Raw genomic sequence first — 12752 nt, 5'->3', positions numbered from 1 at the left:
TTTATTTATTTATGTATTATTTAGAACCTTTCTAAGCGTATGATTAAGCAAAAGCAGCACCTTGAGACATTTACTGCTCACCCTGGGCTCCCCAGTCTTAATGCTCTGTCCTGCCTAGACATAAAATTAGTTAAAAAGAGAATGTCTTTAAATACCACAGACTCTCACCCAGAGAGGATATCCATTAGCCGAGTGGAATATTGGAAGGAGCATTACGCAGCGATGCTGAGGTATCCACCTTGCTACGGAAACTCCACTTGCCCTAATGGGTAATGAGAAATGAATTTGATAATGCGGAAAATCTACACGTTATTGAGAAATTAGATTAGTCTCCAACTGGATTAGTTCAGTGCTGGTAGTTGGAAAAATTAATAAAGTGCAGATCTGTATCAATCTCAGTGCTCTTTTCTGTAAAGCTGTAAAGCATGAACATTATCCAGTGAAAGCTGTTGGAATAGCAGCTAAGGCTCAAACCCACAAGAGGCTTTGTGTGCTGGGGTGATGGCTGTCACAGTGCACCCCCAGAGAGTGTCAGGAAGGGGCTGGGAGGGATGTCCTGGCTTCCAGCCCCCTGCCATACTGGCTGGACATTTGGCTGGGCCACTGCATCCCCAGTCGGGTGGCCTTGCCCTGGTGACTCATATGTAAAGTGGAGCATCATCCTGGGCTTGGCTGTGTATGCCTTTCTCCTTACGTACCTTATTGCCCCATGGCTTTGTTGTGCTGTCCTGGGTATGAAGCTGTATGTTTAAATAGCTTTGGGTATCAAACCCACCACGTCCTGAATACCAGCTTCAGGATGCAGCTTTCAGAAAATAAAGCTAGATGAGCTGAGGTCCGACTTTGTGACTGTGCAATGAACACAGTGGAAATCTATTAAATGCACTTCTAGTGGATGTTTTCCCAGCTTGTACATGATTGATCACAGGTGAGGCTTGAATTTGGGCTAGAGATGCAAAAAATGCACAAATGAAGCTGGGTTTTTGTTTTTTCTTTCACTTAGCAAGAGGTAAGCATCCAAAAGTTAAGCTGGTCTTGGCCTGTGTTAAGAAGAGTTATCTGCGCTAGCCATAAATCGAATTGGGATGGCTTAATTGCTCTTTTGCAGTAAATAAAGCTGTAACGGAGATGTCTACTTTATGATATAGAAGGGATCTCCCAGGCTATGGAGGATGATAGCTAGCTGCAGAAATCCATTTGGAGGCTCTCTGGGATCGATAAGCAGTTAAGAGAGCCGCGGGAAGATAACATTGCCCGTCTTTGCGCACAGACACCCAGAGAGGTGCACGGCTGTTACAAGCGCGAAGGGTGATGCTTGCGCCACGATCCATCAGGTTTAAAACATGGTGATATCTCTCTGAGTTTCCACTTGGTGTCCACATGCAGAGAGGTAAGAGCAGCCTGTACACCATACTAAAAGGGACCCATCAGCTTTGGGTCAGTGGCTGAAGTCAGGATGATGAACCTAGGTTTATTAATACTTATGAGAACTCTGTGGCTCAGATCTGAGGCCAGCCTGGTGCTTGCAGACATGCTGAAGCACATGCCGGTAGCCAGTCCTGGGGCTGCCTAACTTAGTGGAGCAAATCCACTGTGACAGTGGAGGGAGTGGTTAAGAGGCTCAGACATGGTTTTTGGTGGAGATTTCCAAGAGGTACTTTGGCAGGGCAGTGGCTCTGGTCTGGGAAGGGTCTTTTCCACCCACGAATATACTGCTGCTGGGATGGTTTGTGCTCTTTGGCATTTTGCTAGGTGGGCTGTGCTGTTTCTCCTGTCTCTGGGGCAGCTGGAACCTGTTATCAACCATGGGAAATGTAAATGGCAATGACTGGTTCATCCCTAACAATTTACTTTGAAATGTTGTTCTTCAGAAGTCAGATCAATTACCACTTAGCTTCCATCCCCTGCCTTGCTGGTCTTTAAAAGGGAAATATCATAGCTGCCTTCTAATCCCACTACTCCTCACCTGGCCCATGTGTAATTTGATTTAATTCCCCCATGCCATGGGAGAGCCACTGGGATTGCAACAGGAGCAGGACCAAGCTGCTGTCCCTCCAGCCCCAAATCCAATTGAAATTCAGAATAGACCAGGAAAAAACAAACAGTGAAGCAATCACCGCTGTGATTCTGCTTAGTTAAAACACAGGGGTTTTACCCAGAATCTTCCTCACTCTGACAGTGTGGGATGCTGGAGTCCATGGGTGATACCAGAATCCTGCCTGCCTCAGAAGGAGTGAGAAAAGCCTTCTGTTCTCTGACATGGGTCCTTGTAGAAAGAGAAAAGTTTTACCTGCTGTGTTCAGAGTGGATGCACCCAGTGCCATGGATTGCCAGCAAATGCTTGGGAAGGCCTGAGGCCACATGCTGTATATTCTGTTTTCCTTAGTGAACACATGAGAGAACGGACCGGCTCACGAGCACTTCACTGGAACGAGAAGGTGTGAGGCTCGCTAGAGCTGTTATTTCCAATGACTGATTTGCTTGGCCTTATTTAATTAGCTGTCCCTGAAGCAACCTGCTTAGGTGGCAGTGAGTTTACCCTGATGCAAAGCACAGACTCACAAAACGAGGCTGGATGAGGTGTCTGGTGTGCCAAGGCACCAACAGCTTCTGCCTCTGGTTATTTCCAAGCAGAGGGCTGTCTCAACCGGTCTCAGAAATGCTGATGCTAATGACCTTTTTTTTGGGGGGGGGGGTGGGGTGGGGTGGGGGTGGAAATCGGGTACACCCCTGCTAGGTGCGTGTAAATCTGTGCTGTTCAAGCTGGACAAGATAATAGATAAAGTTTGAATGAGAGGTGCGCTCAGTGAGCTTGGCTGGGGTTTGGCCATTCAGCTGCACTAGCAGAAGTATTTTTAATTCTCTTTTTTTTTTTGGTTGAAAGGATATTATAAGCTTTTGAACAAGTAGCACTGCCACTTTTCTCCAAAAAAAATGGGAAGTTGAGCAGGGGAGAAAGTACTGCCTTAACTATCTGTGTCCTCTAGGGAAGCTGGCTGGAAATTGAGACTTTTGATCTGCAGGCTGAAATATCGACCAAAGAATAGAGTGTGCTGTGCCCCATTGAGCACTCCCTGCTGCCTGGCTCTCCCTGGGGAGGGAAGGAGGGGGGGCTTTGCTGAGTGCATTGCTGGGAGGAGGATCAGGGTTAGTATTTAGCCATTTCTACTTTGTTTTCACTTGAACCTGAACTATATATGGGTATAAAGGACATATGCTTATGCAGCTACTGCTCAGAGGGCATGAGTGAACTCTGTGCCCTGTGGTAGCAGCATCTCCCCTGTGGGATTTGTGAGGGGGACTGTCCACGGCTGTCTGTCTCCACTTCCTAGAAGGCAAAGGAGCAGAAGTCCCCTGAGACATCCCCAGATATGACCTGGCTAAAATTAACCAACAGGTTCTAAAACTGAGGGTTAGGAAGGGGACATGGATGCAGACATGCTTCATTTCATCAGGGAGGCTGGCTGCAAGACCTGCCATCTGGGAAAAGAAAGTACATGCTTCACCCTTTCCTATAGGGAATGTTTCCCCCCTTGTGGTATCCATGGTAATGAAACTTTAACTGATTAAAATGATCCTGCCCTTACTTCTCTGGCCTTATTTAGATCTGTACGCTGCCTCGCATCCCCCGCTCCCTCCCCATTGGTGCCCTCTGCACTGCCAGCCCTGTCACAGCGGCATGTAGTGTCATGATGTTACACATATACAGGTGGCATTTCCAAAAGCATCTGGGGATGGGTGCTTGGATCCTGGGCTGTCAGCGAGGACAGCACTGGCCGTTCCATGGGAGCATCGAGCTGCTATCCCCTAGAATATAACCCATCCGCAGCATCATCCTCCAGTGCCTTCCTGCCAAAATCCCTTCTTTGCCCTCAGTTCTCTGCTTTGGCCTCAGAATTATGGGCTTTTTCTTTTCTTTTTCAGGGACAAAAAATGCTGAAATATCCCTGAGCTTGCAGGCATTGCACAAGCTGCGGGAGGGATGGCAGCTTCCTCCCTGCCATTGGCCACACCATAAAGCATGCTGCAGGCACTAAAAAGCCAAGGCAGCGGTATTGCTGAGCCCTGTAGTGGTGCAGGAATCACTCTCCAAATTCAAGATGTTCTCTGTATTTGTTTTTCCATCTAGCTCCATTTGCTGACACCGAGCAGCCCATGGCTTCAGGCAGCCAGCGCCTGCGCTACAGATCTCTGTTCATCTCTGCCAAGTGCTGAAGTCAGACAACTGGCTCCGGCTGGAGACAGCTCTGGTTGCTCACACTGGGATTAGCACGTAAACTGGTCCAGTCCCACCAGAGAAGCCGAGCATGGCCTTTTCTTTTACCCCTCTGGCTGCTGTTGCCTCTGTAAAAGGTGTCTGATACGACTTTGCTTTTGACTTTCTGCAAAAGGCTGTTATAATAAGGGGTTTTTTCCCTTCTTTTCGTGCTCTCTGCATGTGGAAGGGCATGAATGCCTCTTGGTCCACCTTGTCTCAGGCTGGCTCTCTATTGGACACCTCTTTAGAATGGATTAAGGGGAAGACAGGGGGATCTCCAGGAAACCAAGGAATAATCTCCAAAGCACTGTGAGACCTAAAGAAGCAAACCCTTCCTGAGACAGCTAACACCACTGAGCTACTCAGTTACAAGTAAAGCTGTTCTGGTGCACTCTCTCACTTGCAGAATTAACCCTCTCCCCAGGATTCTGCAAGCAAAACCAAAATGAGCTGAAAATAGAAGTATTGAGTATCTTTTAAAAATTGTCAACTAAAAGTTCAGCCTCTCTGTTTTCTTAGAGCTATTATGGATGGATTAGCTGAATGAATGGGGTTGCATTTTCCTTTTTTACTCCATGAAGGAAAAAGCAGAGCACCAGAAGCCACTGTGATGGTGCAGGGCACAAGTCCTCTCAGTGTGCTGGAATGCAGGAACTGCCCTGGCACAAGCTCTCAACTACATCCTGCTATAGCCAGGCACCAGCTCTGCTCAGCCTACCCAACAAGTATCTCAGTCCTTGTTATCACTTCTAAAAGCCTCCCTGTTATCTCTGAGCAGAACTAGCTCCCAAGAGCTGGGGTATGCTCAGTAGTTCTCTTGGTGACTAGCAGAGGGCTGAGCGTGGTACTCAGCACCAAGTGGCTCCAGCAAATCACCACCTACTTCAGCGTGTCTGCTCTTTACCTTCTCTGAGGCCTATTTACAGTTTGTTTTAGTCTGAATATGTGCTTGCTGGCTGTATTTCTTCACAAACTTCAGCAAGAGGCCCTGAAATGGGAACTAAGCAGATGATGGCAGAAGACAGTAAAACCAATACAGAGATCCTAGGCCACCTCATCAAGTAGCAGAAACTGGCGTAAGGGTATTGATTTCAGCAGAGCTGTGCCAGTTTACACAAGTTAGGGCTTTGACCTAAGTAATTCACTGTAATAAAGATATCCAGATGCTGGAAAACTTCCAGTGAAACCTTCTCCTTTGATCAGGTTGGTTGCCGATCTGTATGAATATCGATATGTATGCATTAACACCATGTCAGGCTGTAAGATTCCATATTTAAGGCAAGTTATAGCTGGATTTCAACTGCTCTGGGTGGATACCTGTGCAACCTGCCAGAGCGAGGTGTTGTCCTTGGCAGGAGTGAATGCTATTCCTGTTCTCTGGTGCATGGGGAAATTTGATCGCTGCTCTTCCCATCACTTCAGAGCGTGACTGGGAGGGAGGAGGCTGGGGGGGCTGAGATGATGGGTTTCTGTGAACCCACTGGCAAGCAGGTGTGAGGGGGATCATCGGGGTGGGAGCATGGCTGTGGGAATGTGCACACTCAGTCCTGCTTGGGCACTAATCCTTGCAATAACAAGAGGGGGCTTGTTTTGGGGTCCCTGGGCTGTAACCTGTTGATCACTGGTGGTGCTCAGAGCCTGTCTGCAGCTTGCTGGGGAAACCCAGTGTGGCACCATGCAGAGATGCTGGTCCTGCCTGGGTGACTGTGTATGCTGTGCCCTTCATCCCTTCTTCCCCACCCTGGCTGCTGTTTCAGGGCACACCAGGAGGCGTTCTTGCAGCATGTGAGTGCGGGATGCACATGATCTGGGAGCAGCCTGCAAGTCCAAAGGCTACCCTCTGAAGACTATTCAGGTTTGGCTGCCAAGAAAATAAAGCCAGGTCTAGGGCTGTAGGTTTCCCGTGCTTCAGATGGGTCCTTACAAACACTGAGCAGGGTGCTTGGAGGTTACTCAAGTGAGCATGGATTGCTTCCATAGAATATTTCGCCTATTTGGAACCTCCTTCTTACTTCTTTTTACAGAAAGCCCCCTCCCTTTGGAGCAAAGAGTCTGCTTATGTCTAATTTCTTTCAATGGGACTTCAGCATGTGCTCAAGTACTTTGCTGATTTGGGGCCCGAGTCATTAGCTTTGTGGCTGATTACTCAAGTGGATTTTAGGTGAAGAAATGGGAATGCTAACATCCAGTGAAAAGAGTTGAGCCAATGCTCAGACTTAAATTGCAGCCAGCCTCCAAGTGTCAACACAGTCCCATCATGGTTGCTGGGCAGCCTTGGATCCTGGTGTCGCTCCTCACTGCTTCCATCTCCCTGCAGCACCCGGTGTCCTTGCAGCTCAGTGCTTGGTCCCAACAGCAGCCTTCCCCAGCTCCGTTTAACAGCTTATTGGCGTTTGTCAGCTCCGAAATTACAGTCTTAGTGGCTTCACCCACAACAGAGCAAGGAATGCCGCGGAGCTGATTGCATGCACTAGAGGAGCTGATTACCTTCTCAGTGTTTCAAATCATCAGAAATGCAAACAAGCTGGCACTGTAAATATACATAGACCTTAAGGCAACCAGATCAGCAGTGCATACATGTGCTCAGGCCATCACCAATTACCCAAGTTGGTATATTCCGCTCATCGCATCATCATATTTGGATATATCATATAAAAATAAAGGGCTCACAGATAAGGTTGTCTGTTGTGCTGTGGCTCTCAACTTGTTGATTTTTATTATATTTTAAGAGCTAAGTAGGTTATTTTATACATACATTTATGCAGTTCTTACAACTGTAGGTATAGTTAAGGCTGGTGTGTGTCAGCCCCAAGGTGCTGCCTGGCCCTGAGGCAGCAGCATTGTGCCCATCCCCATGCTCTGGCATGCGTTGCCCTGGCTTGCTAGTGGGGATGAGGGATGGTAAAGGGTCGGGGTTGTTTTATTTAGTGATTGATGGATGATTTACAACCAGCTGTGGGGGCTTGGATGCTGGCAAAATGTCAGCATTCAGTGTGATGGGGAAAAAGTGTATTTTTGTCCCAGAAGCCTCAGTTCAGTCTAGCCTGTGTGCTGCCAGCCATATGGGCTGGAGCAGCTCAAGTAGGGCAGAGACTGTGGGGCTTGGGCATGCTTTGCAAGTAGGCATGCTGTGAGCTGAGTGCAGGGGACACTTCTAGCTGAAAAGAGGAATGTCTCTGCACAGCATCAACCCTCTTGAGCTTCCAAACCAGCACATCTTGCATTCTTCATCTATGTTTTCCCAGCTGTGGGCTGTTTGTGTTGAGCACTGCCCTTGGGATGGCACAGCAGGGCTTTGCTGGTGGCTTTGGGTCAGCCCACAGTGTATGTGACTCTGCAGAAAGCACCATGTGTGTGGAAAGCCTCATCTCTCTTGGACAAGGCGGAGATAGGCAGCCAAGAACTGAATGGAAGTGTTGGAATGGAAGGTTACAGGCTCTTTAGGAAAGACAGGCCTGGCAGGCAGGGAGGGGGAGTTGCCCTTTATGTTAGGGATAGGCTGGAGAGTATGGAACTCTGTCTGGGGACTGGTGAGCAGTCAACAGAGAGTTTGTGGGTCAGGGTTAAAGGGAATATAGCTATGGGAGACATTACTGTGGGGATCTGTTAAAGACCGCCTGATCAAGGAGAACCTGTGGATGAAGCACTCCATAGACAGATAGGAAAAGCCTCACGCTCGCAGGCCCTTGTTCTCATGGGTGACTTCAACCACCCTGACATCTGTTGGAACAACGGTACGGCCCGGCACAAGCAATCCAGGAGGTTCCTCGATTGTGTGGAAGACAACTTCCTTCTGCAAGTAACAGAGGAGCCGACAAGGAGAGGTGCCATGCTTGACCTCGTGCTCACCAACAGGGAAGGGCTCGTTGGAAATGTGACGCTCCAGGGCAGCCTTGGATGCAGTGATCACGAGATGCTCAAATTTGAGATCCTCAGGACAGTGAGAAGAGTGTGCAGCAAGCTCACTGCCCTGGACTTCAAAAGAGCAGACTTTGGCCTCTTCAGGAACCTGCTTAGTAAGGTTTCATGGGATACAGCCCTAGGGGGCAGGGGGGCCCAAGACTCTTGGTTGATATTCCAGGATCACCTAATACAAGCTCAGGAGTGTTGCATCCCAACCAGAAGGAAGTGCAGCAGGAGGGCCAGGAGACCTCCTTGGATGGATAAGGAGATGCTGAGGAAAATTCAAATGAAAAAAGAGGCTTATAAAGGGTGGAAGCAAGGACAGGTGGCATGGGAAGAGTACAGGGATGTCGTCCGAGAAGCTAGGGACCAGGTTAGGAAAGCTAAGCCTCAGTTAGAATTAAACTTAGCTAGAGGTATTAAAGATAACAGGAAGGGATTCTACCGGTACATAGCAAATAAAAGACAGACTAGGGAGAATGTAGGCCCCCTCAGGAAGCTCTCGGGAGAACTGGCTACACAGGATTTGGAGAAGGCTGAGGTTCTGAATGACTTCTTTGCCTCGGTCTTCACTGGCAAAGGCTCTGACCAAACCACCCAAGTCTTGGAAGGCAGATGCAGGGACTGTGAGAATGAAGACCTTGCGCCCACTGTAGGAGAGGAACTGGTTTGAGACCATCTTAAAAACGTGAACGTACACAAGTCCATGGGTCCTGATGAGATCCATCCGGGGGTCCTGAAGGAGCTGGCAAATGAAGTTGGGAAGCCGCTGGCCATCATATTTGAGAAATCACAGCAGTCAGGTGAAGTTCCCAATGACTGGAAAAAGGGAAATATAACCCCCATTTTCAAGAAGGGGAACTACAGACCAGTCAGTCTCACCTCTGTGCCTGGCAAAATCTTGGAGCAGATTCTCCTGGAAGGCATGCTAAGGCACATGAAAATCAACAAGGTGCTTGGTGACAGCCAGCATGGCTTCACTTAGGGGAAATCCTGCCTGACCAATTTGGTGGCCTTCTATGATGGGGCTACAGAACTGGTGGACAGGGGTAGAACAGTTGATGTCATCTACCTGGACTTGTGCAAAGCATTCGACACTGTTCCACATGACATCCTTGTCTCTAAATTGGAGAGACACCAATTTGATGGATGGACCACTCAGCGGATAAAGAGCTGGCTGGATGGCCTCACACAAAGAGTTGTGGTCAATGGCTCAATGTCCGGCTGGAGACCAGTAACGAGTGGTGTCCCTCAGGGATCGGTGTTGGGACCGGTCTTGTTCAACATCTTTGTCGCTGACATGGACAGTGGGATTGAGTGCACCCTCAGCAAGTTTGCTGATGACACCAAGCTGTGTGGTTCGGTTCATACGCTGGAGGGAAGGAATGCCATCCAGAGGGACCTTGACACAATTGTGAGATGGGCTGATGCCAACCTTATGAGGTTTAACCATGACAAGTGCAAGGTCCTACACCTGGGTCAGGCACAGCTACAGGTTGGGCAAAGAAGAGATTCAGAGCAGCCCTAAGGAGAAGGACTTGGGGGTGTTGGTTGATGAGAAAATGAACATAAGCCAGCTTCAGTGTGCGCTTGCAGCCCAGAAAGACAACCAAATCCTGGGCTGCATCAAAAGGAGCGTGACCAGCAGGTCGAAGGAGGTGATCCTGCCCCTCTACTCTGCTCTTGTGAGACCTCACCTGGAGTATTGTGTGCAGTTCTGGTGTCCTCAATGTAAAAAGGACATGGAACTGTTGGAACAAGTCCCGAGAAGGGCCACAAGGATGATCAGGGGAGTGGAGCACCTCCCCTATGAAGATAGGCTGAGGAAGTTGGGGCTGTTCAGCCTGGAGAAGAGAAGGCTGCGTGGAGACCTCATAGCAGCCTTCCAGTATCTGAAGGGGGCCTATAGGGGTGCTGGGGAGGGACTCTTCATTAGGGACTGTAATGATAGGACAAGGGGTAATGGGTTCAAACTTAAACAGGGGAAGTTTAGATTGGATACAAGGAGGAAATTCTTTCCCGTTAGGGTGGTGAGGCACTGGAATGGGTTGCCCAGGGAGGTTGTGAATGCTCCATCCCTGGCAGTGTTCAAGACCAGGTTGGATGAGGCCTTGGGTGATATGGTTTAGCGTGAGGTGTCCCTGCCCACGGCAGGGGAGTTGGAACTAGATGATCTTAAGGTCCTTTCCAACCCTAATGATTTTATGATTCTATGAAGGAGGCTTGTGTTAGTCTGGGGGCTCCTGGTGATGCCCTTGTGTACAAGGAACAATGGACAGTTAAAAACCAAACAAAGACATTTCAGTGAACAGTTTGGTTTTGAGTGTGAGCAATTTTAAAGATTTTCCCAAATTACTTCATAAGAGATGAAGGGAATAAACTGAATGTAACACTGAATAGCCTCAAAAGGAGTCAGTGTTTTGCTTCAAACACATGTGTGCACACTCACACAAACCTGTGCAGATGTTCTGACCTTTAGAAGAAACTAAACAGGCACAAAAATCAGCTAATCTGAAATGAAGGGATGGTTTTGCTGTTGCCAAAGAGGCTGCAAAGTGTTGCTTCACTCAAGCTGTTATCTCTTCTCCCTCTCTCAGGTCTTGCTCGTGTTGTGCTGTCTCTGCACCTTAGTGTTGGGAGTATCACGTCTGTAATCTGGAGATAACCTTTGCGCCTCTGGCTGTGTCTGCCCGTCCATCCTGGGGGATATTTGTCCTCATTTATTCCTTTTGCATTTAGGATCACTGTGCTTCACTGTGCTGACACAACCTGAGTTTGTGAGCGTGTAGGCTCCCACAGATTTAATGTTTTGAGCCTGCGCTAAAACATACTTTACTACATGCCTTCCTCTTCCTATGCATGTGCTTGTCTGACAGAGAGGCACTTCATCCCACATAACCCTGTTGTAACCCTGCTGGTTTCATGGGGAGCTCCTGAGGCTCAGGGGCACTTTGAGCCGCTTTGGTGCTGGTGTTTGCTCCCCCCTGGAGAGGCACCACACTGGTGCCCGCTCCCCAGCTCCGTGCTGGGTGCAGAGCCCTTCCTAGCACAGCGGCATGGCTCTGTGGGCTGCTGAGAGGTGAACAATAGCCCCCCGAGGCAAGAAGGTGGGAGATGAAAAGAAACTTTGATGAGAGAAATGAAAGGGCAGGGAGAGGAAGGGGGCGTAGAGCAACGTTGTCAGGAGGTGCTTGAAGCTCCCAGAGAGAAAGTGGGAGTAATACCATGGGTGAGTGCAGGCTGGTGGGTTTTAAGGAGATGCTGATGGATGGGAGCAGTGAAGGTGCTGGGAGCAGGCCTGTGGCTGCCTGGCCACAGTCACAGTGTGGAGCAGTTTGGGTTAGGAGCACGTCATGACCAGTCAACCCAGCCCAATGTCCCTTCCTGCTGCTTTTGAAGCATCTGCCTCAGCACAGACAGCTCCTTCTCAGCTGGCAAGTCTCTGAGAGCTGTCACTCAGTGAGGAAGAGCTAAAGGTGGGTTGATAGAGAGGTTGTACCTGTGGACTGCACCCCTCTTCAGCCCAGCTGCCGAGGAGCCCTGTTAGGATGAGACGAGTCACAGCTGAGGTGTGGTCACAAGATAAATAAGGACCCAAGTGTACTGTAGGAGGCTCCAGCTAGCTGCTGTGGTACTCAGGGCTGCAAGCAGCTTCAGAGATGTGATGATGACTGTGTGTAGGACTGAAGCACCTACCTGTAGTAGGTGAATGTTTGCAGAAGCTGCCATTGGATTGGGAAATCTGGGTGTCTGATAACATTGCAGAGTTGTGCAACAGGGCTTCTGATTCGTGGAAGTGCATGAAGAGAGCAGCACTTTGCCTTAATGGCTCTGATCTCATCCCTTGAGGTGGTAGGGTCATGAGAAAATCCATTGTGTCTGCCTTTCCCCTTGGGTACCACATTGTTTTTTCCCTTGTTGCTTCGCAGCAAAGATGATGCAGGCAGGGGCAGAGCTGGTGTGCTGCTGCAGAGACTGAGGGCCTGTATTGAGTACTTCAGGGAGGATGGTGCTAAGGCTGGGCTGGGGAGAGGAGGGAGCAGTTGGCTGACCTCCTGCACATGTCCTCCACTTCTCCTCTTTAATCTCCTGAGTCCCAGACTCATTCCCTTTTATCCACTCCCATTTCTGGGGAGAGTGATCTTGTGTTAGTACATGATGGACCAGTCCTCTTGTTTGTGCTTTTGCCATGAACCTGGAGCTTTGAGAACACACCTAGAAATGTCATCCAAAAATAATGAGATTAATGATCCTCTCCCACAAGTAAGACTTTTGCTTTCCTAGAGAGCTGGATGGAAACCAGCAATAAAAACTCTTTACCAGGGGGCAGGAAAACTTGTTTCCTGCTAGCAGATAGCAGGTTTTAGCCCTGCCAGAAGCCCTCATGTTCTGTTGTATCCCTATCCAGGAGCAGTCCCCTCTTTTGATTAACATTTGACTTTTGGCAAACAGCAGAGCAGTGGCTCTGGGAGATGCTGATGGCTTTCCTGCTGATGCACAGGGAAATGTGTCCCAGAGAGGCAATGTCAGCGTTGTTCTGGCAGAGGGACTTTTCCCACTTTCCTCGTTCACTATTTACCTTTCTGGAGCA

General features: G+C 49.0%; 1 protein-coding gene across 1 annotated transcript in view; it reads right to left on the bottom strand.

Moving 5' to 3' along the window:
* The window catches only part of ANAPC13 (anaphase promoting complex subunit 13), a 78538-nt gene extending 65786 nt beyond the window's left edge, over window positions 1-12752 (bottom strand). The window contains exon 1 of the mRNA XM_061465243.1: window positions 12749-12752. The gene's annotated coding sequence lies outside the window, so the exon portion shown is untranslated. The remainder of the gene's footprint in view (window positions 1-12748) is intronic.

Source organism: Pezoporus flaviventris, unplaced genomic scaffold, assembly GCF_033815535.1.
Source record: "Pezoporus flaviventris isolate CSIRO_AGI_PZ_B2104156 unplaced genomic scaffold, CSIRO_AGI_Pfla_v1 ptg000040l, whole genome shotgun sequence".
Lineage (NCBI taxonomy): Eukaryota > Metazoa > Chordata > Aves > Psittaciformes > Psittacidae > Pezoporus > Pezoporus flaviventris.
This window is presented reverse-complemented; position numbering and strand designations above follow the sequence as displayed.